Source organism: Anser anser (assembly GCF_964211835.1).
Source record: "Anser anser genome assembly, chromosome: 1".
Lineage (NCBI taxonomy): Eukaryota > Metazoa > Chordata > Aves > Anseriformes > Anatidae > Anser > Anser anser.
In genome coordinates, this window is record NC_139720.1 from 106,320,179 (window position 1) to 106,347,965 (window position 27,787).

Sequence of the window (27,787 nt, forward strand, 5' to 3'; positions counted from 1 at the left end):
GTTTGGTTAGCTCGTATGTTTCTGTGATACAGGTAACAAAAATGTGCCTGTCTTTTGGGATGACTCTATACTGAATGCTTTTTACTCAGGCAAGAACTCACATTTCATCAAGAACACTTATGGTCTTAAATCTTTCATGTTAATTGGCTTTCCCCTGAGTCCATGTTGACAATTAATAGCTCTGTGAAATTACACTGGACAGTATACTTAAAACTAATAGCAAAAATAAAGGAAATCTGCCTGGAGAGGATAGCTTAATAGAAACAGGGTTTGGAAAAGAATAAAAAGTCAATGACAAAGCATCATCGCACTTGTTCTGTGGGACTGGAGCAGCTGCTGTATCACATGAGCCAACAGCCGCTGAGACCTTCAGCTTGGAGGAATTCTGTTGTAATTACCCTGACTCATTACAAACTTCACCTGGCTTTCATTTACTAATGTAACTTACTGAATATTTTTTCCATTAATTTGAGTTGTGTCTGTAGGCACAGCAGGGATTCATCTGGGGACATCTGACTTTTTTTTTTTTTTCCTTTCCTACACTTCCCTCCTTTATAATGCTAAAGGGTAGGAGAGTTACTGTACTTGTAAATGTAATGGTCATGTGAATATTGAAAGAGTGAAGCATATTTTTTAAAAAATAAATGCTGAGTAAAGGAATAACAATTTGCTCCTTATAGTAAAGCTTTGCTGATTCCATTATTTGTTTTACTCTGAGGATGTACATGGAATCCTCACCACCACTTTAAGAAGAGTAGCAGTAATATAGTATGTTCACTCGTTTCCTATGTCTGCGCATCCCTGACTATTGTACATAGTTTCCACGTGCTAAAGTATCTAAAGTATGCTATTTCTGAGAGTTTCAACTGGTCTTCATGCATCTATAGCTACTCTCTAATGTCATTTTTTTTGAACATGATGTAAAAATTTGAACTGTCTTTTCTTGCAACATCACTGTTGTATTGTGTTTGAATGAGATGCCAACCAGCTTTTAGTCAAACATTGCTATTTCTTGTTGCTCTTTTATACCACTGCTGGCAGATTATTGTGAGGGCAAGCTGCATTTGCAGATGTGAAAAGATGCTGCTTTGTTTTTCTTGCAGTATATCTTAGTGTTTTATTTATTTAAGAGTCCCAGAGCAAGCAAATCTAGAATTTGAGTTGACTTCTTAGATTTAAACTCCTCTTGCAGCGGACTTGGGGTATAGGTACTTGGCATATCTGTTTATGAAGGAGACATTTTAAAGGAAATGTCACTTATATTAATGGCTGTTGTTGTTTTAAGAGTTCTGAAGGTTTTTTGTTGTTGAATTTATATATATATATACATATATATGTATGTATTTTTTAATCCAGCTGAGGATAACTGTTTGGGTGCCAAAGGGAGCAAGTAATAACCACATAAAAATGTAATATTTACAACTGACAAATAACTTGGAACATGTTATACATCTCAAGCTAGAAATATCTGCACTGATCCCTCTAGCTAACAATTGCAGCCAATGGTAGTTCAGAAAATGGTTGTGCAGGCATAGTAAACATCTTTAAATTTATTCTGCTAGTGTTAATATTTGCAGTTCTTTATTGCATTTGCCGGAGTGATTGTATTCTGTTTTGTATGATAGTTTTACTTTTTTTCAGTTAGTTATTGTTTGGTTAAAAAAATTATAAAAATTCTTTTGAGTATTGAGCCCACCTCTCACAGTCATTTATGAGCCTGATTCAAAGTCCACTGAAGTCAGTGGAAAAATTTAACATATCTTACTTTCCTTCATTAAAATATATATAATATATATTTAAAAATTATTTTTCTGATGAACTGGATTATGAAACCAATGAAGTTCTAGTCAAAAACAATTTGACTATTCATGAAAATTTGAAGAAATAAGAGGAAGACTGCTTTTGCACTTTGAATCTGAGGTCTGAGGCTGTAAAAGCACAAAAACATTGAGCCATAATCAGAAATGTGCAAGTGGAATCTGACAGTAAGTTGAAGAGCAGGTCCAATGGAGCTGTACGGGAGCTGCAAGTACTCAGCACCTCTCAAGCAAGGTCCCAGAGGCAGACGTCCTTTCAGTGGTCTTATGACTCTTGACTGCTTAGGAAGGGTTTATTAGTTCTCCAAATATAAAACATAAAGTGGCCAGGTGAAGGATAAGAAAAGTGATCAGTTTGCTAAAAGGTTTTGATTTTAAACATACGTCTGTAGAGTGGTGAGGACTTTATGGGGAGCCTTGTAGAGTCAAAAGATCAACACCAGCTTTGTTTCTTTTTCTTCCTTTTTTTCCCCTTGTTTTACATTCTGCTCAGCAGTTGCCATTAAAGTCTTTCTTAGTGCTGTAGACCTTGTACTAATTCATGACAACATTAAAGCTGGAAATAGTGTAATACTACTAATGAGGCCAAAGGAAGAATGATGAAGATTTTTGTAGTTGTAGTTGCACATAACTGCTGCAGATAGAAGTAGTCTTTCAGTTGCAATGAATTGTTAGGACGTATCCTGACCTCTTTCTACTCCCTCTCCTAATATGAAAATTATCATCTTTATATTCAAGCTTAACATAAAGGAGGTTGATTTAATCAGATAAAGTAAGATGTATAAAATGTTCACAATTATTTAAATAAATAATAAATAATAAATCCTCATATAGAAATCTGGAATAATCTGAAACAATATTTTTTGTGTGTGTTTTTCCTTGAAATATTTTGGATAATAATCTGCAAGCAGGAGTGACAGATTGAAGCAATCTAAGAAAATATCAAAAACTTTAGCACTGTTTTCTGCCCATTTTTTATTTTCAAAGTCAGATTATAGTTTGTAGAGACTATTCTGATATTCTGGTCTCTCGCCAAGAGGGATAGCTATGATGCAAAATGGGTTTGTATAGAGGTTAACACTTGTATTGAAAGCAATTATTAAAGGTATATCTAATTTGTTACCTCATTCATAAATTGCATTAGATTCTAATATGTAAATGTTCTGGAGTAGTATCTGTTACTATTACTTTCCAAAATAAAATAAATAGTAATAAAAAAAATCAGGTTGCCCTTGTTTCAGTCAGTAATTTTATTCAAAAAAATAAGTATTTCCTTATTTATCGTGGTGCAGCACATCTACCTCAAAGAAGGTGTTCTGTTTGTTTCCACTGAGAAACAGATAAAAGCAAATACTACTCTTTGTCCCCATATGTAACAGACCTTATTTTGGCTGATTACTTCTATTCTGCAGGAGAGAGAGGCCTTGGAAAACACTGAAAAAGGCATTATAGGGGTGAGCATGGTTAAAGAATAAATGTTGTCTGGTTCCTCTTCATTCAGGGATGTTAATTAGGAGTGTGAAAGATGGTTTAGGGGTGTTCGCATGAGACACTGACACTGCAAAAAGAGCAGAAGAGGTGGGGAGAAAGTGATTTGGTAAAAGTCACCCTGTAAAAATAAACATATGGCTTGAATATGTTTCATTTTGTGTCCTACTTATTCCTGGATTGTCTCTAAAAACCACCAAGACACACTGAAATAAGTCAATGATGGGAGTTTTAAGTTAGCTACAATTTACTCCACGCACCATCAGCAATAATGAATAAATTAAATAAATTTTTAAAAGGCAAGCTCAGCTTTTTTAGGCATTCAGTTTATTTTGCTTGGGAAAGAACACAATTGGGAACTAAGGCTAGTGGCATAAGCTCATTTTATTGAAGTGTACAACTTTTAAAGTGACAACTGGGACAGTCATTTGGATATGGAAGAAAACTGTTTAGCAAGCGTAGCTGTAGCAGGTAGAGGCAATGCTCCCGGTGCTTCTGGTGTCAGTTAGATTTGGGTATAGAAATAAAAACACATTATTAGATGGATTAATTCAATAGTTAAATAAATAACACTGGTATTCTCTTCTTTAATCTTCTGTGCACAAGTTAGATCCAGTTCACAAACTGTTTTGCATGGGTACAATTCATCATACTAATTCCTTTTTTGACACTCATGGGTTTGAGAAGTTACACATATGAAGAAGGACACGTACCCTGGAATTTGTCAAGACTCTCTGAAAATGTGATTGTGCTTATTCGTGTTCATGGAATAAGACCTTTCTTTTCTTGAAATTACTGTTTTATTTAGAATATTATTTGAGTAAGGGCAGGAGGAATGACTTTTTCTTTTGTTTTCTAACTTTTATTCTACCCTTCCTTGTCAGTAATTCCTTTTTACCTTTATTATTAGTATAATTTGCAGTAGATGCAGTAGGCAGAAATGTCTGTTAGTCTTTCACAGTCAAAGACTGAGAGACAATCACTAGTTTATATTATTCCTCTTCATTCTGTTGGATATTTGTTTTATTTCTGAATTCCCTTTAACTTGTTAGAACTAATCAAATGACAAATGCAGGTATGGGGGAAGGTCCCAAAGTTTTTACATCATGATTTTTTCCTGTCCTGATCCATACTTTCACTGAAGTTAATAGAAGCTATATGTACACGTGGAAGGTGGAGTATATCCCCAAAGATTTTACTGGAAAATTTGATAATGCTAAAATAAACAGAGGGTTGCAGCAAAGTATTTCAGTGAAAAGTAATGCCTACTTTGTTAGCTCAGCTGCTCTTGTGCAGGAAAAAGTTTCTCTTCCAGAGGCTTTCTTGTCAGATGCCCGTAGGACTTTGGCTCATTTACCTTTAAACATTTCCACTCTGTTTGGAAGAAAATCTGCAAAACAGCCAAAATGTGATTAGATTCTGAGGAGATCTAGGTTTCCTCCAGTCTCTGGCCCTCACTTGAGGGGTCTGAGTCAGGGCAACCTTTACCTGAATTAAAGGTATTAGTGGAGAACAGAAATTTGAATAGGATCTTTAGTTATGTGTAGACCATGTTTTTTCTCCGTTTTTGTTTTTGGATTATTTCAAAATTAACTTGTTTGTTTGTTTGTTTGTTTGGAGACCAGCATTATACATGGGGGGGGAGAAGGAGCTGATCTGTGTTTTCATTCAGAGGTATTTTAGTTGCCCAGTGTTCCCAAGGAGCTGTTGAATGATGAAGTGGAACTCAGCATTTGCTTTGAGCTTGCCATGACTTTCTGTAAAGATGGCAGACACACTGGGCTTGTCCACAAATGTTATATCTTTACCATTATCTAGACATTTCAGATTGAAATTATGTGATTTCTTTTTTTATTTTATTTTTATTTAGAAGATATTAAAAGGACAGTGGTAGGGGTTTGAAACGCTGGAAAGAAAAAGAAAAGAAATTTTAAAAGTAATATTCTGTCACTTCCAAAGCAATTATTCCCTTTCTTTGTTTCTTTTCCACCTACAACACTAGTTTATAATGAATATACAATTTGGGTAAAGCAGACATTCTGTACCTACTCAAGTACACTGAATACGTCAGTGTTGAAGTAGGTATAGTTGTTTGGTTTTTTTTTTTTTTTCAATCTGAGATATGCAGCACTGCTATCCTGAAATCTTGTTGGTAATTTTTAAACATTTACAAGAACATTAACTCTGTTTGTTTGTTTGTTTCAGCGATGTTACCAGGACTTTGCTATGGAGCTGCTGCCACAGTACTGTGTGCTGATATCTAGATCATTAGACATCAGGAGAAAAGCCAGTGTGTTCACGGAAACAGTGCTTCCTCAGACAAGTAATAATCAGCCTAATGTCAATGTCATGCTACAATCAGACTGACAAGGTTTGCAAATACCTTGAAAGGATCTGCTCATCTTTGAATGCTGCAGATCAAAGCCTGACTGGAACAAAAAGCAAGTATGCTGCATGTCAGCTGCAGTATATTGTTGATGAGCACAGCATGTATAAGCAGAGGCCACTGCTATCATCACCAGCAGGAACAGCCAGATGGACTGGGCTGGTCTACTACTTAAAATCTTGCTGTATAACCACAAAAACTAAAAATGAAGCTTAAAAACCCATTACTCATTTCCAGAGCCCCAGACTGTCTTTTTAAAGCTTCAAGTTCATTTTTAAGCTATGCCAAAGACTTTTTTAGACATGTCTGTTCTCAGGAACTTCTGTCTGTTTTTTGCTGTTTGTCAGGATAGAATTAGTTCTGGGGAGCGTTAGGATGGAGGACAGTTGTTCAAGCAGAGTGATCATCTGTAAACCCTCCCAGCTCTGCCACAGATATGCACATATTCTGCAACTGGGAAAGTCATTTGCTCTGTGTGTTCTTATTTTTCCAAATGTGAAATGGGGCAGCTTCTCATCTATGACTGTAACACGAGGTCTGATTCATTAATGCATTTCCAGCACACTTTGTGCTCTATGTATAGAATAGCTAGTACCCTGTGGGAAAAACAGAACAGCCAACAAGATAAAATATGGTTTGTGTTGCACCAGACTGAGCCCTCTGGATATTGTGCTTTTGAGGCAAAATCATTCCCTTTTTTCTTCTGTAGTGCCTCTATTGTCTTTGAGGATTAAGAGCTTGTGGAAGGCTAAGGCAGCTTCTCCGTGGGGTGGCTCAGCTTGCAGTACGTTGGGGTATGGTGAAGCTGGTTTGCAGCAGAAGGTGTACGTCCTACTCACGACATCTTCTTGTAGTGTGAGTCTAAACTGACCTTCGGCATGGCCATACCAGAATTAAAAGATGAAATAGCCAGAAAGGACCTCACTTGTTGTTGTCTGCACCTGAGTTTAGAGAATTTCTCTCAGTGATGTTGTGCAGAGCTAGAAAAGCCTGCAGGAAATATCCACTTACTGACCTGATGTTGCAGGAGGCAGTGGCAGCCCAACTGGTGCGTATGTCTTAACCTATGAAACCAAGCCAGTGTTGCTGTATGAGATGACAGACTAATGATAATTTTAGGCAATTAGTTTATTTAGGGTGAAAACAGAAATTAGAAAAAGCCCAACCACTAAAAGTTTGTGTTTTTCTATTAAAAAAAAAAAAAGGCGGCTTTTCCTTTGCCCTAAGGTCCCCTTGGAATGTTTTAATATGGAAGTTATATGCTGAGAACTTTTCTTTCCCAGGAAAACATAAATCACCTAAGAATTGTGTAGAGAAGAGCCTCTAAAACATTTTTTTAGTGTTTGTGAGAAAATTTTTAGTTCTTTATCTTCTAATGAAATCTGTGGGTCTGAGGTTTTTTTTTTCTGTTTGGGCACATTCACAGGTGGAAGATCTTCCTGGAACTTACTAGATTCCCAGCTGAATCCCCTGAAGCATCGGTCTTGTAATGTGACATGATGAGAGAGTGAGTGCATTTATTGTTACCTGGATTATAGCTGTGTTTCACACTCCAGCAGCCTAAAAGGAGCAGAAGCTCCACAAAAGCCTCCAAACCAGACTGACAAGGGAAGAATGCTCATAGAAGTGATGTGGATGTCCAAAGTTACATACCCACTCAAAGAGACTGTGCCAGGTGCAGGATCCTTCTTCCCAATCTGTTTTGCATGTCAAAACTTATATTTTAAAATTTGCTTTTATTTATTTTTTTTCCCTAGCAGGTATAGAGCCAATAACATAGTCAGGTGGTCTTGGAAAGAGGTTAACAGACCATTTGTTAGAAGGATTTCAGTGCCAGCATCTGGAAAGTCTGAATTTGTATGCCCTTGCAGATCACACTGATTTTACTAATCTCAAGGTCAGGGGAAAAAAAAAAAAAAAAAAGGAAAAAAAAAAAAAGGATTGCATGACAATATTCCACTTTATCTCACTTACTTAATGTAGCATTTCTGTGCAAGTATTTTACCCTCATAAAAGTGAGCAGATGTTATGGGGCAGACTTTCACCTTGATTACACTGATGTAGATCAAGAGACACCTTCGAACTCATTTTGCTTAACTGTTCTTTTTCACATGGTGCTTTGCAGTTGGAAAAAATAATTTGTAACAGTGTGAACTGAGAGTAGTTTATGGAAAGTTTAAAGGGCAGAAAATCCAAACATTACAGGTAACTGCAGTTATTTTTGGTTTACATTCATAAACTAGAGAAGGACTTCACTTTATAGTGAAACAGTTTGAAATAAGGAAGAACATAAAGGTATGGCGTAAATTTCATAAAAAAAGAAAGAAGAGGCACCCAAACAGAGTTAAAGGGCATAGGGAAGATGAAATAAATTTGAACATGTTTATCTATATTGCTCTGTGATTTCTGTAAATTTTATATATATTTATATGTAATTATGCTGAAAACTGCAGTGTTTCTGAGGTGGTATTGAAATCTGGCCATGATTAGAGCAATCTTTTTTCATTAGTTCATCTCTGCTAAGACAGTACCATAACATGAGACTTTAAGCTTTTGTGCATTCTCTGCAACTTGTCTGGCTCAGAGGAGCAGCTTAAACAACTTTGTTATATCTATGCTATCTTCCTGAAGGACTACTTAGCTATAACTACACCAGGAAAATTTGTTCCAGTACATATATACCTTCTCTGTAATATATCTGTAATAGAAAATGATGGGAAACTGACACACACTGACCTCCAGTAGATTATTATCTGATAAAATTGATACTTCACTTCAAAATGCCTGAAAAATTATAATGTCAGATTGATGTTTATTCCTAAATACATTTGGAGAACATTCCCTTGATCTTAGATCAGTCCATTGTCAGATTCCTTAAAGGCCACATCATTTATAAATGATATGAACTGCAGATGTATAATTCATGTGGAGCATAAAATAAGGTTTAAAAACATTTGTATTAAAAAGGTAAGGTGATCCTATATTAAATCATGTTTATGGCCTAGTTTTATGGGACAGAATCTTTCTGTCTGAAGTTTAGCACTTCTTACTTTTTTTTCTTTTTTTTTTTTTAGAATTTATTTAAAAAGAAAAGTAACTGTGACAATGATGTTGGCAGATAAATGGGCTCTTTTTGTGTTGATCTGTCATATTATTTTCCATTAGCTACTCCTACACTTTCTGCAGATTGCTTTCAACCATATTTTTACTAAATGTTTTTGGAAGTGCAAAGAGCAATGTAAACTGCAGATTTCACCATTACTGTTTTGACGTTGTAAGCTCAAGGTTAATGGAATTTCTTCGTGGACAAGAAGAAAAATAACTACATTTTAAGTTACATCACCTTGTGGGTTTAGCCAAATTACAGTAATCCTAGAAACCCTTGCCATTATAAAATAATAATAAAAAAAAAAGATTTTAAATTCTGGGTATATTTTACTTCCCCTCCCCCCCCTCCCTTTTTTTTAAGCCTAAGGACTCCACATGGAATTTTGCATTTCTTGTCCTATTGTATAAAACCATTAAACCATAAAACATTGTTTGATCTGATTTTTTTCTTATTGTGAAAATTTTAGCCTTGATCTCATCTTGAGACATTTACCAATAGAAATAGAAAGTGAAAAGTGACATATAGTGTCTGGTCCAAACAAATTGGAAATTTGCTCCTGGAGGCCCCTCTCTAGGAAAATGTAAAGATTCACCAGTGCCTAAATTTGTAAATGACCTTAACCATTTAAAAGCCATGTCTTTAATTACACCTTTGAAGATCTGACAAACACTTACTAATATGACATTGAACAGTGTTTTGGCAGTATTCTCCCTGAGATTTTGTTTTCTTTGAAGTGTTGGCTAGAGTTATGCTGGTTTTCCTGTAATAGCAAAGAAAAATTGCAGTGATAATTATTTCCATATAATACAAGATGGGCTTTTCTTTCCACTTTGCCTTAGTGATATGAATTGTCCTAAAGTTTGCTTTTATAGTTCACGGACCTAGAAGTTAATAGTCACAAACGAAAGCAGGTAAGCTTTCAGAAAGATTGGTTGTTTCAAAAACATACTCTACCTATAAACTTCCAGTGCAATTTCTGTGTCCCTCTCTAGGTATGCACTTTTTTATGCTGTGCGGAAGTGGGCACAGAGTGCTGTTGTGTTACTGGCACACAGCTTTCAAAGCAAGAGAAAAGCAAGTGTTGCTATTTTAACTCCAAAACCGTCAACATACCTCCTTTAGTATGGGAAGTTTTTGCCCTTAAAACACACACACACACACACACACGTACATACATATGTATATACATAATTTATATATATAATCCAGTGCACAGCTTTTGTTCTTTTGTGCTTACACTTATTTCCCTCATTCTACTGTGTTGTAAATCTTGCTCTTCCTGATTCCAAGAACAACTATGCAACTTATTGTCACGTCTTTCAAAACCACCCTCCTTTCAATGTCCTGTTGTCTTGCTTTTCTCCTCTGGACAGATTTTCACTGTTGTCCCAGTAGGATGTGAAATTGCTTTTTCTTTCTTGTCCCAGGAGTAGCTCTGTTTCTGGCATTTCTTTTAAGTCACTTCAAAATAATACCTCTCCCACCAATGGCATGGTGGACTGATGGTTTCTGTGTCACATTCATACTGCTGTCATGCTGTGTTGGGGCCAAATAGCTACTTTCATCTCCTGTGCTCATTCAGGCATCGATCCTCATTCTCTAATGCTCATTGCATTGAATTAATTTCTGGTATTTTCTATAAGATGAGTGCTTGAAAAGGGCACAAGGGACAACAAGATGGGAAGCACCTTCTTTTCAGATTCTGCTGCTTGGCTTTATGCCACACATGTCTGAAGCTGATCATGAAATTGGATGTTATGTGGATCTGTAGGATGTACAGCAGGGGAAGATGTGGAGATCTTTTTTGTGCAGGTCCTGAAGACTTGATGGGTCAGTTATGGAACTGGATAATTGCCAGGGGTTGGTGAAGATAGGTTGAAGGTTACCTATGGGGTAGATCAGGGAGCTGAGGGTAACCTCGACTCAGAAGAGGCTGCTTCAGAGCTCATGAATAACAGGAAAGAATACAGTGGAAATAATACCTGAAGGGAGGAGGCAATGAAGATGGAGCTAGGCTCTTTTCAGTGGTTCCCTGTGCTGGGATAAGAGGCAATGGACACAAACCGAAATGCAGGAGGTTTCATCTAAACGTTACAAAGCACTTTTTTACTGTCCAGGTGACAGAGCACTTAAACAAGTTGTCCAGACAAGTTGTGGAATCTACCTGCTTGGAGAGCTTCAATGGCTGCCTGGACATGGTCCTGGGCAACCCACTCTAGGTGTCCCTGAGTGAGCAGGGACAAGGTGATCTCCAGAGGTTCTTTCCAAACTCAACCATTTCATGATTCTTGAAATAGCAGTGAGTAAATCTTTTATTGAAAAAGTCACTGCAGTTGAATGAAGGCCTACTTCTGAGTGTGCCCCATCTCAGAGCAGCCCTGGGGGATCCCTCGGGGTATGAGCAGTGCTGAATCTTTAGACAAAGGCTGTGTGGTGGTCTGGCTGGGATGGAGTTAACCTTCCCTGCAGCAGCCCATACAGTGCTGTGCTCTGCACTTGTAGCTAGAACAGCACTGGTATCACATCAGAGTTTTGTGCTGTACAATACTGGAACCGCATCAGAACTCCTTCCAACCCCCCAAGAGCCAGCAGGCTGGGAGTGGGCAAGTGATGGAGAGGGGACATCACCAGGGCAGCTGACCTAAACCAACCAAAGGGATATTCCATGCCATGTGGTGTCACACTCAGCAATAAAAGGTGAGGAAGGGGAAGGAGAAGGGGGGCTCTCGTTATGAAAACATCAGTCCTTCCAAACAGCCACTATGTGTATTGAAGCCCTGCTTCCCAGGATATGGACGGACATTGTTCGTTGATGGGAAGTAGAGAATAATTACTTTTCTTTCTCTGTGTTTCCGTGTGGCCTTTGCTTGGTTTTTTTGTTTGTTTGTTTTTTGTTTGTTTTGTTTTGTTTTGTTTTGTTTGTTTGTTTTCCCTCTTCCCTGTCCCTTTGATTAAATCATCCTTATCTCAAACCTTGAGCCTTTTGCATCATATTTTCTCCCACTTCCCCTTCGAGGAGGGGGAGTGAGAAAGCAGCTGTGGTGGAGCTTTGCTGCCCACCTTAGTAAGACCACTACAGTCCCACTACAGCACCAGTTGGCAGGCTATGCTGAACTACAGTTTGGAAAAAGTGTTGAGAGGAAAATGATAATGCTTTGAAAGCCCGTATAAGCCTGGCTATAAGAAACCATCAAGGTGCGGGTTACGAGACCTAGGGACTAGGAAACTTCCTGTTTGACAGGAGGTGGGGTGGGCGGGCATGCCTCTTCTTATTCAGAAGTATGGAAACACCTGAGGAAAGTAGTTTGGGAGGCTCCTTTCATTGGTCTTTGGCAGAGAGAGATCAACCAAATGCTAGTTGCTTCCATAAGCTTTTCATAGAATCACTGAGTCATTAAAGTTGGAAGAGACCTTCAAGATCATCTGGTCCAACCGTCACCCTACCACCAATGTCACCCACTAAACCATGTCCCTAAGCACCAGGTCCAACCTTTCCTTAAACACCCCAAGGGACGGTGACTCCACCACTTCCCTGAACAACCCGTTCCAATGCCTGACTACTCTTTCTAAGAAATGTCTTCTGATTTCCAAAATAAACTCCCCTGGCACAACTTGAAGTCATTCCCTCTAGTCCTATCACTAGTTATGTGTGAGAAGAGGCCAACCCCCAGCACCCCACACCTTCCTTTCAGGTAGCTGTAGAGAGCAATAAGGCCTCCCCTGAGCCTTCTCTTCTCCAGACTAAACAACCCCAGTTACCTCAGTGCTCATGTTTTTTTGCTATCGCATAAATCCCCTCTCAAATATCTACAAAAATATGACCTTCATGCCATCTATGCTCAATATTCTTCCCTCTTGCAGTACTGTAAGAACTTCACAAAAGTTAGGTTTTACAGTCACCTCTGTTTAAAATGGTATTTTCTTTGGTTTCCTTTGAATCCAGCTGTTGTCTTTTCTCATAAACAAGCAGTGATTATGGAGTACTGTTATTTTAGGATGTTTTACAGAAATGCTTGCTACACGATAAGACAGTATCACTAATAACAATCACAATTTTAAGGCTGAATATTTAGTGTTTGCCAGGTTTTAGCATTTGCTAAAAAGCGCTTAGGTTTCTCTACTCAGATGGCAATACTGCACTTGCAACTTGTCTGTGATGCATAGTAATAATACTTGGGTTAGAAAAGCATGCAATATAAAGAAGATCTGATAAAAACTAGATAATAGTAATTGTATTAGAGGTGTTTTTCCATCATCCTTCTCAGAGAAACTGCATTGTTATTCCCACTTTAAGATGGGAGCTGAAAGATATGAAGTTACTTTGTTGAAGCTTATCCATCAGACTAAATCTGCCACAGCAATTTGTGTCATTTCAATGAGCTTTTATTGAAACAATAACTGAAATATGGCAGCATGTAAAAGATGGGATATATCACAGCACGTGTTTATTAAAGCAAGATCATGCCAGATAACCTGATATTTTCATTAAATGAAGATTTTAAGTAACTGATTTTGTAGGCAAGGGAAATATGAGATTTTAGTCTGTGTGGACTTCTGTAATTAATTTGAAATAGTACCACACAGAAAGTTAACTATATTGAAGAAAATGGGGATATGTAGCAGAAATCTGAGATCAGAAATGAATTGGCAAAAGGTTTGGTCTTGGAGACAAAGAAAGTAATAGATAAGTTTTCCATAGGATCACTCCTGAGGTTTTTCTAACTTAATATATTATTAATACTTTTCATATAAAGAGCATGCTAATGAGAATTGCTCATGATGCAAAGTGATGTTGGCAGTATGCAGAAAGATTTCATACTGGAATAGCTGGTTAAGCCTGAGGAATGGAGAAACAGATGATGGGTGGACTTTATATTGAATACTGAAGGTTATGGACTTGAGGAGCAAAGTAAAAAATAAATACTGTTTCAGCTTTTCTGAAACCTAAATGTCAGGGAGAAGTATTGGAAGTATTGGAAAGATATTTGGAAGTATTGAAAGATATGCATGCATTACTCTTTGAGGTGGTCACATGCTACCCTTGCAGTGCAACTGGAAAAAAAAAAAAAAAAAAAAAAGGCAAACAGGGCACCAAGGCTTACAAAGTAAAATATTTGTAGTTGTTTCTGGGAGAATTTAACATTCTTGTTGAAAGACCTGCAAGGCTTCTTTTGAAATAAGACTGAAAGAGTTAGACTTTTAGCTGTGAAATTGACAGAGGACACAAGTACTGGACAACTTTTTATTTTGTTCATTTTTGGTGAATGTTGCAACGAAAAATGGTGAATGGTGAATGTAATTTACTGGAAGCAAAACTGGTGGATATCTAGTAACTGTGAAAGGCACCAGATTGGCAGAGCAGATTTCCATCAAGTGGCCCTGTCAAGACAGATATTAGTTATAGTGTACACTGATACAGTATGTCTGACCATGGAGTCTTCATTCACATCCATGGTGCTCTGTTGCTGTGCCCCAACTGAGACTATGGCCCGTCTCTGGGAGAACAGGAATGCCCTGCTTCAGACTGAAGAGTCCTGGCCTTGCCACAAGGCTCTATGAAGCTCTTTCTAAACCTTTACCTCACGCTTGCAGAACTGGTCTGTGTCTTAATAAAGGGTTTAATTATAAAGAAGTGGTGAAGTGATGATTCTGTTTTGTATTTAAAACACATAAATACAGACCTATTTTCTGATTCTTCCTGCAAAGATGTTGTCTGTTTCTGACTTTACACAGGTGACTACACACACTGTAGGAATGTGAAAATAATTGTTTCCAAGCCCATTCTTGTTTATTTTTCTGATGAATACCGTAAGATTTGTGATTAATGCTGTTTTTGTAATAGGTTTCCACTGGGGGAAACAAAGGGATGACCTAGAAGACTAGAAGCTGGTTCAACACTACAGTTTAATTTCTCTCAGGCTACTGATTGTTAATGCTGTAATTCATTGTGGTCATGCAACTTTTATGTGGTTTAGAACCAAACTATTAGGTCTCTTTAGAGTCACTACTTACCATGGATCTAGTCAAACCTCTCACAGCCACATCCATGCCATGTACTTTGACCCCCAAAAAATCAAAAAGGTTTTATAAGTTATATAAAATAAATAAATAAATTCAGTTGTGTTCCGAATTTCAATTAAGCTAATGTTAATATTAGTTACATTATGTACTTAAGCTGGCTGTAGTTAGTACTTCTTTAAATGATACTTTTTATACTGTGAAAGATGCTACTTCCAAATAGACTTAAGTGTTTTTCCCCTGATCTGTTTTCACTGATGAAGCTGAGAAGCCTAAGTAGCATAGAAACCGTTAAGGGGACAACATGTAACTAGTACTGGAGCACACTTTGCTAGCATTTCTGTGAAACAGTTTTGGTGTTGGTCCACAAGGAATTCAACAGGTATTCTGCTCTTTTGAACCTGAAAGGGTGATGTAACTGTGAAAGGGGAAAATTTGAAGAAAATGGTGTGTTTTTCCCTCTTCAAATGGTAAAACAGGGATCATCAGGTTCTATGTGATCAGCCTTATTTCATTTTTGTGTTAGATAGAAAGTTTGTCTGCCAAGAGCAAATCACAGATAATAAAAATATTAATAATAAAATGCTTTAATAAAGAGTTAGTTCTAGAGAGGAATAAAGGTTTGGTTTGCATCACCACCAAGAGGTAACATGTTAAGTTTGCTTTTTTTCGTATAATCCTCTAAAACTTGGTTCAAAGTAAACTACCAGGAAGCCCTCTGTGGTCAAAAAACAGTCCAAACTGAATGAAGTAAATAACATTATCTTGCTTTAAGTATTCATGACTTGAATAAGCATTTGTTTGGAATAGGCAAACTAGCAAAAGATGGGCAAAGTAACGATTATCGTCAATGCAGATTAGAATATGCTTGTGGTTTATGCTTATTGGAATAGCTTTAAATAAGCAAAGAATGTAACATTATCTTCCTTTTTATTTTCCTTTGTCATTATTCTCCACTTCCTCCTCTGTATCTAACAAGCCCTAAGTATAATTTAAAAGGGTAAGAGACCTTTTCCTTATCTCTATATATGGAGAGGAAAATTTTCTACCAAATTTACTTAAGAGCAGATTAAAAGAAAGGAATTTTGAGGGAGAGGGAATGAGTAAGAACATTAACATAAAAATAACTATCTTACAGCAACCCCTGTAATAACAAAGAATGAAAATGTAAAGATAAAACATTTCAATAGTGCAGGACCTGGGCTAAAGCCAAACCAACATCACCAACAAGATTTTATTCTGCTGCTGCCATATAGTAAAAGCAAGGAAGGCTTGTAATGATAGATACACTTGATGTTTGCAAATAACTACTTTTAATTAAATTCTTTTATATTTCTTCTCTTTTGTTCTCACCTCTCTTTATTCATCAGCCTTTTGCCTATGTGTGCTCACAAAGGCCTGTGTATCCTTTTTTTTTTTTTTTTAACCAAGACTTGATTTCAGTGAAGAAGATGAATGCAGCCCAGTATTCATAGAGTTATTATTCCCATAATTGATAACATATTGATGGGATATGAAGTACTTCTTTCCTGGTCTCCCAAACATACAGGTAGCAGGACATTTTTTTTATTACTATTATTATAAGTGTTGCTTTCATAATTTAAGATATGGATTATCCTATTTTTACCTATGCCCAGATAAAGTTGTTTCCATGATAGACTGAAAGTGACACTGTCCACTTATCCCTCTCTCTGATTTCTCCTCCATGCTCTATGGTCCGGAAGGGGAAAACTGAGAGAGAGGTTCTGAGGACAACATGGCTTGTGTCAGGATAAAGCAGTATTCATTAATTTAAGTGACATTTGTTAGGAAATTTAGCCTTTAGTGTATTTGGAATATTATGTATGTAGAATAACGGTCCTTTTCCCTCATTCTTTGTGTTTCTGAGCTCTTATAATTATAATCCTTCTACTTCATATATACACACAATGTATATTGTTTTGAGACCAGACTGTTGTGTTGTTTTTTTTTTTATTCTACCCTGTTACATTGTTTTTACTTCCCCTCCCCCAAAAAAGAAATTATTTGAAGCTACTGCAATATGAAATTGCTTTCTATTAACTGAAACATGTGTATATTTATATATGAAGTGGGTGTAATCTGAACAAAATACATTGTCACAGGCATGAGCAAAGAATAAGCAAAATACCATTTGGAGACACACAATGGAAGTGGCTAGTGCCTGTGGTATCAATTTGATCTGCATTTATCCAAATGGTGTTGAGAACACTTTAGCCAAAAGCAAATCTGAAAGGCAAAAGAGAAGAGTAAGACCGAATAAAAAGACTTGGAGAGTGAGAAAAGGTAGGAAAAGAGTAAGTAATTGCTTGGAGGTGTTCAAGACCAGGTTGGATGAATCTTTGGCCAACCTGATCTATTGGTGGCATCCCTGCCTATGGCAGGAGGGGTTGGAATTAGATGGTATTTAGGGTCCCTTTCAACCCAAGCCATTCTATGATCTAACCATTTTTTTTCATTAGTTGGTGTGTCTTGTTATATGTACTGGGGGGCAGGGGGTTGTGGATTGTTTCACTCTGTACTGCAGAACCATGCTCCCATTATGATGGGTCGTGGGAGTCTGGTTTGTGCAGTGCTGGCAGAACCAAACAACACATTTTTGTAATACACTCAAAAGTTCTTGATTCTTTGCTAAAGGATGCTTTTGCACTTTGGAACTGACTGTAGGGAGAAAACACTTGTTTGGCCCTACTGGAAAGGTTGTCTTTTTAGGTTTAACTAGCTTTTGTGGCCATTTAAACCCTCAGGCAGAACAATAAATGTAAAGGATAGAGTATCTATTACCTGAAATTTGCCCCAAGAAATACAATCTAGCTGAAATAAACATTAGTTCAGTGTTAGCACTGAGGTTCAGGGAGAGAACCAATTGATCTCTATTAGTACATGTTAAACTTGGGGGTGTGGAAGGTATAATTTCTTTCTTTTCTTTTTTTCTTTTTTCTTTTTTTTTTTTTAATTTTTTAAATTTAATGTACATAACGACATTCTGGAAAATACCAGCTTTATGAAGGGTGAATTGTAGATAATTATATCTTTAAAGCGTCTCAAAGCTTTTTAAGTTGAGTCTGTGTGTCAGGAATAATTGTGATGAATAGGAACAGGTTAGATTTCTTTGTTTCTTTTCCAGTGTTGCTTCTTGGGCTTACCTAAATATTCCCAGACTGACTCTTAGCCTGCTTCCAACTGAATAAAAACTACTTATAGGCTCTATATGTTACAATACACTAAGAGAGCTAAGCTCTCTCTCTGGTTCTATGCTTAATATTTGTGTAAAAGAAGGAATTATTTCTGAAATAGGATTTAATTTTTGGTAAGATTTGTTTTTGAAGCTATTCTAGACTTTCAGAATTTGAGAAGAATGCTTGAGTGGGCAGAGAGTCTAAATTAAGCAATAAATTTGAAGTGTAATGTTATTAGGAATTAGGCTTGCAGACTGAGGTTTTTCAGAGCAACTTAGACAACACAGATATACTGTGCCTATAAAATGTAATGGGAGCTGCATACGTGCAACTTCACAGTTTTGAAAGTCTCTGCTGTAGTAACTTTATGACTCTATTTTGAAGCAGTTTTGCAATCTTTTCATTTCCTTTTGCTGCAGCTGATCACAGGATTTTTCTTTCCAAATTGTGGTTGCCTTCAACTTCAGTCTTTTAAATCTCAGTCAATTTCAAAACTTAAAAATATGTCAATTCTGAAATGCTGTGGCTTTAATAACAGTAAAAAGGGGATGGGAAGGAAGGGGAACAGAAAACAAGGTCACAACCTGAATTAAAAATGCTTTTGATATATTAATTTTATTTTAGCAGTTTGGGTCTCTTTGGAATGGAGACTAGTGAAATTTGCTGTTTTTTTGGAATAGGTCATATTTTCTGCAACTTTCATTCTCTCTGCTTTCTTCTTGTCATCATCTCCTTAGTCTCAGAAAAGACTGCCTGACTTGTTTATGGAAACCTGATGACAGAACTTAGATAAACAGGAAGGTAAGGAAATCATTAAGCTCCTAATTCTAGGTGCAAGGCAAACATAATCCATAGTTCAAGCAACATTTGGCTATTGTAATTGTTCTATATGGGGGGGGAGGGGGGAAGGACTTTGCCCAGACAGAAAGCAGCATTAGCAGCATTTGTGGGGAGAGAATCAGAAAAGTGGAGAACATATATTCAGTCCTTTGAGATTTATTTGTGTAAAAGTTAGCTAGTTAGCTTAAATGGAAAACAGAAACTACATATTACTGTTTATTTTTTTAATGGTCATAGTTTAGCCAAATCCCTAAAATGCTTAAAGAAAATAAGCAACAAAAGAAATAAAATTAAAACAGAATAGTCTCAAGCACTCTGTAAAAGAGTCTTGAAGACTACCCAGAAAGTACATCTGTTGTTGGATGACGAAAATGTGCTTGGTAAAAAACAAAATAGCAGTGCCACTGGCATGGCAGAATGCATTTTAAGCTAGTCAAGATAAAATTGTGAAGCATAATAATACTTACCTCTTGTATCTTTAGATCTCAGTGTTTTATAGAATAAAATGGAGCAACAAAAATCCCTTTCAAAGGTGGAGATAACCAACAAACAGGCACAATTTACTCAAGGTTGTGTATTACAGCCCTAATAAAGCTGGAATTTGAACCAAAGTCTCCTATATGACCTAGAACACTGCCTTATTAAATAGGTCATACTTATCCAGGGAGCAGTGGGGATATGGTTCTATCAGTTTTGTAAACTTTTGCATTTTCTTATCTCATTTTTTTTGGTGTCATTTTTGTTTTTGTTGTTGCTTGTTTTTGTTTGTTTGTTTTTGTATCATTAGAAGGCTCCTGAAGAGACCACAAAAGTTTTAGCTTTCTGCCATGGTGTTGCTGTGTAAAATGATTATTGTTATAATTAGATTGAATTGGTTATTATCTGATTAATTTTCTTTTGGTATGCAGAAACAGCTCAATACCTGTTTCAATTCTTTTGACACAATGACAATGATCCTAGTCCAATGTGAGTGCTGGATGTTTAAACCTGAGGAGTCATCTAGTGGAAGGGGATCCTGGGAGGCCTAAAAGTCAGTTTAGCTGAATGTGTGCTCATTATCATCCCAACCTATTGTCTCAGAAGCTTGGTGAGGAGGAGGAGGTACACATGGGAATGGGACCTGAATGAGCTAGAGCCCTCAGAGTGGTTGCAAGCTGCCAAAGCAGCCAAACTCTGGATTCAGTTACTGGAAGCACAGAGCCAGATCAACACTTGGGCAACCTCAGACTTCCCCTTTGAAACCTCTCATACAACCTCTTTAGACTTTTCTCAGGACTGCTGAAGTGGGACATAGATGCAGAGTGGCTCTCCTTCTCCCATGTTGAGTTTATTTTTTTTGGTCAGGTGAGGAATCAGTACAACTTCTGTAAATATCCGGAAAGTGGGCACCAAATCAAGTGTATGAACATCTAACTAAATCTCTTGTAAGCTTTAGTAATGTGTACTTTTGAGTTTCATTCAAATGACAATTTGGAGATATATTGTAATTGGGAACTGTTGTCTCTCCTTGAAGTTGAGTTGCTGCAGAACCACATGTATTCCCAGGGACCCTGGATTGTGATTGTCCTCATACCTCACTCAACACAAGTCAGTTGAAGGACAGGACATGATGGGATTATACTCACTGAAGGAAACACAGGTAAAATAGTCGTACTCTGATTTAGTACTGTCATAGACTTGAAAGTAAACTGTAAGCCAAGCTTAGGCCCCAGCCATATCATTTACACTGAACTGTACTGGAAACAGGAGGTAAGAATGGGTTGCATTTCAGCAGCATGTAACTGTTTAATATGCAGACAGATATTTTTAACTGGGAAGATCATACTGTTGCATGTCAAGTTTTAATTCTCTACTTTACACTATTTTTTGACAGCTTGCCAAAAATCACAGAGGAATAGAGCCATAAAGTTCTTCTAGTCAACAGTTTAGATTTGGGGTGACAATGCCTAGAGTCTGCTCAGTGTTAAGGCTTCCTGTAAGATGCATGCACTCACCTGCTATTGTCTCCATCTATTTACTCCAGCCAGTCTTTTGTAATTGTCTGTGGTGGTAGATAAGATACTGATTGTTTTTTCCTAACTTATAATTTAGATTCAATTTATAGCCTAGCCAACAGCTAGGAAGTAAAGGATCACAATTTAAACTCTGTCTTCCCTGGATCCGTTTTATACTTTGATCTCCTATGCCTGTGAAAGTGTGAAGGTGTCTGCTGGCAGTAGCTATCTGATCTCCCATTTTAAAGTTTCTTCTTTGCATGCATTCACTAAAATGGGACTAGATCCTGTTCTCCTGGGAGAATGCCTTCAGGAGCAGTCAAGCATAGACTTTGATTTAGTTTTGCTTCAGGTATTTCTGTGTTTTAAAAAGAGCTGAACAGGAAAGATTTTGAGCGTGGGTGAAAGCTGAATGACCTGTTTCACTGACAGTCTGGCCATCCTAAATTTTTTAGCGGGTTGGTAGAAATTAGTGGTTGTTAGTATTTCTCAAGATTTAAAGGGACAAGAATAACTCTATATTCAATAACGTTACTCAGGACATTACATTAGGGTAACTTTAAATAGCAAGAGAAACAGTCTCATTCTGCTTTCTCATTTAACACTACAGAACAGAATCAGCCAAGATGAAAGTGCCAACATTGAATTGTAAATACAAATCCTGGAATGTAATTTTTTTTTTTCAAAAAACTCTCTGAATAAACTGTTCCCTGTTATTCAGTTTTTTATTGTTGTTGTTGCTGTTTTACAAAAGACTAATATTTGCTTCAAGGAATTCAGTGTTACAATGTAGTCTGTTCAATAGACATAAGGGATATGTTGACGTAGCTGGAAACTCTGGTCTTCTAGCTGTAGAAGCATCTGACTTTATAATGTGCTACAAAGAAACATAGTGGATATGTTAGTCTTTCTACTGCTGGGTAAGTATTGTAAAAACTGAGTTCTAATGCACAGAGGCCTAAAGTTTAAGTCTTCCTTTAATATATGTTACAAAAGGACAAGGAAACCATCATCTTATGTACAAACGAAGCTATGATACAGAAAACTGGCTGCGTGGACTTAGAATTTCACTCAATCATTTTATATTTGTTTGAAAATTGACTTGCAAGTTACTTGATAGATGAGAAGATGCTATTCAAATAATTGCTCAGCAATGAGAGATAAAGGTATTAAAATTAGAAAGAAGAAAGAGTAGGCAATAAAGTATACATTATGGATTTTTTTTTTCCCTGAGTGCTTGCACTTTCCTCCTATTGTCCCTGTTTTCCCCTGTGGCTTTAGCAAATGTCTCTAGGAGTCTTCTATAACTGGAGTGAAAAGCTGAAGAGCTGCTTATTAGTTAGTACAAAAAAAAAGAGCAGCCATTTAATCAATGAGCCAAAAGTTATGGTGGATAAATGAGCTATTTATAGGTCAAATATTAGTGAGATATTTTTTTTCCTTTAATATTTCCAAATTTTGTAAGACCAAAATAAATAAATAAAAATCCATTGGCTTATTGCACCCTGCCATCACTTGCATTTGTGGGTTTCATAATTAGCTTACAAGAAGTATTAGACATAAACACAGGAGTTATCATGATTTATTGTGAACTGAGACTATTCCCTGCTCTTAGGGAGCTGCTGCTGCTACTCCAGAGTATTCCAAAGTGCAAGCTTTGGGAAGGGTGCAAGAGTTCTTGTTGTCTTCTGGACAAGAAGAATCAGAAAATAAAAGCCAAACTGAAAAGACAACCAAGATGGAGTCATTTAAGGTGGTCTACACTTCACAGGCTTTTAAACCATATGTACAAGTATAAAAGACATGTTGATGTCAAAAGAAAGGAAATTCTAGTAGGCACATCAGTGCAGCTATGTTTCTAATAAGCTAACATTTAAAATTGTTTGATTCTGTAACACATAGAATAGCAGTACAGAATTTTAGGCAAAGAAAATCCTTACATAGAACTAGAAATATTAAGAATGAAGCTAGGGAAAAAAAAAAAAAATGCTTTTAAGAAGACATCCCTGTGGTGGAGAGTTGAAAAAAAAAATAAATAAAATAAAAGTAGGAATGGATTATAACAAAATAGTGATTGGTTGCTCTATGTTGTCAGAGACCTACTAAAGCAGAGTAGTCCTTGACAGTATGTGAGTATCTAGAAAGAAATCAGTATCTGTAAAGAAAAGCAACTGAGTTTGAATTCAAGGTGTTGATAGGAAAGCCATGGAAATTGAGGGTAATGAGCAGCATTTATTTTTCTGAGACAGTATTAGTTAGGGCTCTTTAATGGAGGTAATAAGAACTTAGGGCATCTATTTTTTTAAAAAATAGACTTTCTGCAGTAAAACATAAGTCTTGTGGAGATTCTAAAGGAGAAAAAAAAGGATAAAGGGTCTGATGGCTTATGAAGTAATGGCTTATAAAGTAATGGGTTTTTCATTAGCAAAGAGTTAATGTGACATGCAGACTTGGGCATGGGGTGCAGGACAATGCATTTCCTTCTGCTAGTGGAGGAAGTCTGTAATGTGAACTGGAAACTGTCCTATCTAAGCATGCTAATTTCTATAAAATCAGATAATCTTTCAAGAGAAAATTTTGTCTAATTTTCATCCTTGTCTAGATATATCTAGAACTACAAATGCAAAATATCATGGAAAAGGTATAATTAATAGTGTTACTGGATAATAAAAATGAGAATGAATGCAAATTTTACAGCTGCATGAACCAACTCCTTTTCAGATCAAAGTATTTATCTAAACAGGTGACCCATTTTGTGTAGAATTCACTCATTACTATTGCTTCAAATACCTTCTTCTGCCATTTTCCTAAAAACCTCAACGTTCTGTTTAAATCCTGAGTGAGCTTCCAGGCAGTATGATATGTTTGTACTCTGTTCTTTAAAGTTGTCATTCTTTTATGTATCTTAGGTCTAATGCAAAAGAGAAAGAGATCTTATTTACAGCGGGGTACATATACATATGATTTCTCAACGTCGTATGTCAGTGTTAAGACAAGATATATATTGTTCTCAGCTGCTCAGTTGTGACTATGATGTTTCAGTTTTCAGTTTTCTGCATACCATTTAGGTAAATTTCTAAAAATTTCTTTGAACAAACTACCGATATTGATTTTATCTGTATCTGGACAAATCCAAATTCATCAATCAGAAATCTGGGTCACTTTTGGTTTTAATTATTCAAGCATAATATTTCTATCTGGCTAGAGTTGTGACAGAGCTTTGATTTAAACATGTACATTAGTTATGTTCTGAGAAGCACATATATATGTTTTGTATCTGCATTTTAGTCCTATTATTTTTTGTTTGATGAAAATTAGTGATCTCACAATCATATTGTGCTTCAGAACTGAACTTGTGACTTTTAAAATGCATGATGGATAGAGATGTACCTGTGGAACTCTAATTAATGCAGAACAAGCAAAAATGAAAACAATGTATTTTATTGTCAGTCGGATGTAGATTCCCATGTGGAAAGTAATTGAATTCCTATTACAAGTTCCCTAAAGAAAACCCCCAGATGACATTTTTCAGTTCTTTTCAATCTTTGTGTTTCTGGGTTTGTTTGATTTAGGGAATGGTGAAGGAGAAAATTTGGAGAAAGTTGAGAAAAGGACGTTGTCTTCCTAACTGAAGAAAACTCAGTGGGACTCCATGAGTGAAATATAATATTCCCTTCTGTAAATATAACCTGAAGATACACAAACTGGATAAGGAGTACTAAGTTCCTGGTGACATCATCATTAAAGCATCTCTAGAGAGCGAGAAGCCTTTTGGATTTGACCTTGATGTAAAATATATGAAGTAAATTTATTTTCCGTTTGTTATCTGTATCATTATGTAGGTTTTTAAGTGTGCTGTTCTGAATATGCTCTATTTGCCTTTATTTTATGACATGAGATTCAAGTGACTTCAAATTAATTGGTTAATGCTGTTGCATTAATGTACAATATTCTTATGGGGCACCATGGTTTTGAAATGCAGAAGCCTGATGTGTTTTTCCAAGATATCTGAAAAATAACAAGTTGCTTTTAATATGGGAGTTTCTGAAAGAAGAGGGAGGCTCCTTTGCATGAAAAGGAGCTCCTTTACTCCTTTCCTGAAACAAACAAACAAAAAAAAGCGAGAAAAAAAAAAAAGTGTTAATTAATATCTCTGTTAGATAGGCATTTGCCAGACACAAAGTAGACAAATTTGTGATCTGGTCATTTTTGAGGAGCACTGCTAAATATAAAGGATGGGAGCGGAGCTGGAAGCTGCAGTAGGAGAGTTTCTTGTCTAGTAGTGTTTTAAATATGCCACCCCTGCTTTGTCCTTCAGCAGCTTCAGGGTTGGTGATTTAGAGTTGTTTGCCATGAGGTTATCCAAAGAAAATAGGGACAGGATAAAGGGTCATCCTGATGTTTCAAGGTGCTAGGTGGATATCACTGTACACACAAGCAAGGCTAGTCTCCTGCCCATGCCTGCCCTTCCCCACGCAGAGCTAGCCTTCATGTGGGGGGAGGTCCTCAGATGTTCCCATTCAGACAGGGCATTCCTCTGGTTTTCACTGCAGCATGAACCCAGGGCATGCTCATATGGGGAGCTCATATTTAGGCCCATAACTGTAAACTTTCTCTCTTGCTGTGCCTGCCCATCTTAGAGCCAGATGGAAGATTCATTATCTTGGTGCTAATAAAACAGAGGCTGCTCTTCCAAGCAGTAGAGTTGGTAAACAGGGAAAAGCACACATTGTTGAACTGAAGACCAGATTTCTGAAGTTCGTGGGCTTAATTTCTACCATGCAGAAGGTACATGAGCTGGATGTAGGTCTACTCAAAGCATTCATAAACATTAATATGTTAACACAGTGAAAACAGTTGTGTTATAACTAACATCATATCAAATTCCTTCTTTCTCTTTCTGCATGTGCTAAAGGACCTAGGTTATTGTTTGCTTTATCCACACAGCTGTACAAAATACCATGTTTCAGATAAAACAGAAATGATAAAACAGACCTATATTTTACCTGTCTCCCAAATCCCAATGCCTGCATTGAAGCTGCAGCAAAGCTCAGTTCCGAAAGCAATACACAAATGTGCATCTAAGGAAAAATATTTAGACTTAACTGACCAATGATTTAAATGCCTCTGTGTCTTCCATGGGACTGATTCTTATTGAAGAGAAGCTCCACTGGAGATGGCAGCACAGATTAAATGATCATAAAATTGGTGTAAGTAGAATCAGAAGCAGATCCATTAGCTCTAATTAGGGAGCGTAGTGTGATCTTATTTCATTGCACTGTACACAGGCTGTTATTCCATGTGACAGACATTTGTTTTTTGGCACTTAATTTGCGCATAGAATTAATGGCAATGCATCCAAGAACTGATGTTGCTAATATACAGCATTAGCATAGCTTCCTCTATTCCCAATTTCTCCTTGGAAAACTATTCTAAAATAGAAAAAAAAAAAATCTCGGACTGGGAGGGATAATTGTATTTACTATCTTCTATAGCAAAACATTTTAGCCCAAAATATGGAGATTTTTATTTACTTTTCATGGCAGTGAAAAACATTTTCAATGGACGGAGCATTTCTATCAGGGTATAACATTTGCTTCTCCTGGAAGCATAAAAATTCTGGAGACAGATTTTTGCCTGTCTTTAAACCTTTCACCAGCTGACTAACCTCCAAGGTTTAATAGCTGGTAGACATCTGTAGGCAAAAGTAAAAGAAATGAGTTCACTGAGGAACTGTATCATGCTTCCAACATGTGGCAACGTGAGTGCCTCTTCACCATCTGTTATTTGTTTGAGGATTTTATTATGTAAATGACGGTACACACTGCACTCTAAACAAAGGAAAATGATTCCCCTTACAGTATGTTGCGACTGCCAGGCTTCTGTGTCAGCTCTGAAACAAATAATGAAAACAACAGAGAAGTGTCAGACAGAATATTTAGGGGTCTTCTACTTGTCCTCCCAAACGGGAACAAATGTTAAGAAGAATTTGTTTCTTACATTTATTGCAACTCATAAAGACAGACAGTTAATGAAATGGTAATAGACAGGTGAAACTAATATGTTCACAAAAACAAAGAAAAAAGCCCTAAAAGCAGATCCTGTGGATTCTCTGCTTCCTTAGATGAACAATGTTTGATGTGGAGAAGTATTAGTGAGACTGTTTAAAAATCAAGGCAAGGCTTAAAATAGATTGCACAGACAATCCTGCAAAACTATGGAGAGTCCTAAAACTGTCTGGTCTCATAAAGAGCCAAAAATATGACACTGGGTCGTTATATCATCTGCAACAGACAAAATCTATTGTTGTGGGATAGAACTGGAAGTATGTATCCTGCCCTACATCCTGGTTTAAAATTTTCCATTAAATTACCAATTTAAATTGAAATGTAATTATCTTAACTGGCATATTTTTGGCAGCTGTGATGAAAAAAAAAAAAATCCCTACACTACACTGGATCAAGTAAAAACCCATAGGAGTTCTAACACTGGCCCTTAATCAAAGTCTGCAAAGACACAAAGGCTTTGAGCAAATCTATGCCAAGCCATGTTGGACAGTATGGCACTGCCTAGAGCATCCTTCTGGTGGCATTTAAAGCACCTGGTGCCCTAGGAAAAGAAATTGTAACCAAGGCTGTAAATTCGCTATTTACTTTATACTCATCTACCAACCAAGAATGGCTGCTCTGATTGCAGTATAACATTTCGTGGGAAAGAAAAAACATTTTTAATGATATTTTAATTTTTATTTTATCAGTATGTTTAGTGTGTGACACCCAAGTGGTTATCTGCACAAACACTCTTCCTTACTTTGTATTTCATGTGGTTTAATATAAGCAAACTATCATTGCATTCATGGATTTAGCTTAAATCTTTATATGATAACGGGAAAAGGTATACATTGGGAATTAATTATTTCTCTCAAGTGAACTAAAACA

General features: G+C 36.7%; 1 protein-coding gene across 1 annotated transcript in view; it reads left to right on the forward strand.

Moving 5' to 3' along the window:
- LOC310892820 (uncharacterized protein) overlaps positions 1–25,843 on the forward strand; it is a 460,614-nt gene extending 434,771 nt beyond the window's left edge. Inside the window, exons 16-20 of the mRNA XM_083821048.1 lie at positions 5,511–5,676; positions 7,118–7,198; positions 16,250–18,816; positions 20,369–20,494; positions 24,422–25,843. The gene's annotated coding sequence lies outside the window, so the exon portion shown is untranslated. The remainder of the gene's footprint in view (positions 1–5,510; positions 5,677–7,117; positions 7,199–16,249; positions 18,817–20,368; positions 20,495–24,421) is intronic.
- The last annotated feature ends 1,944 nt before the right edge of the window (positions 25,844–27,787 follow it).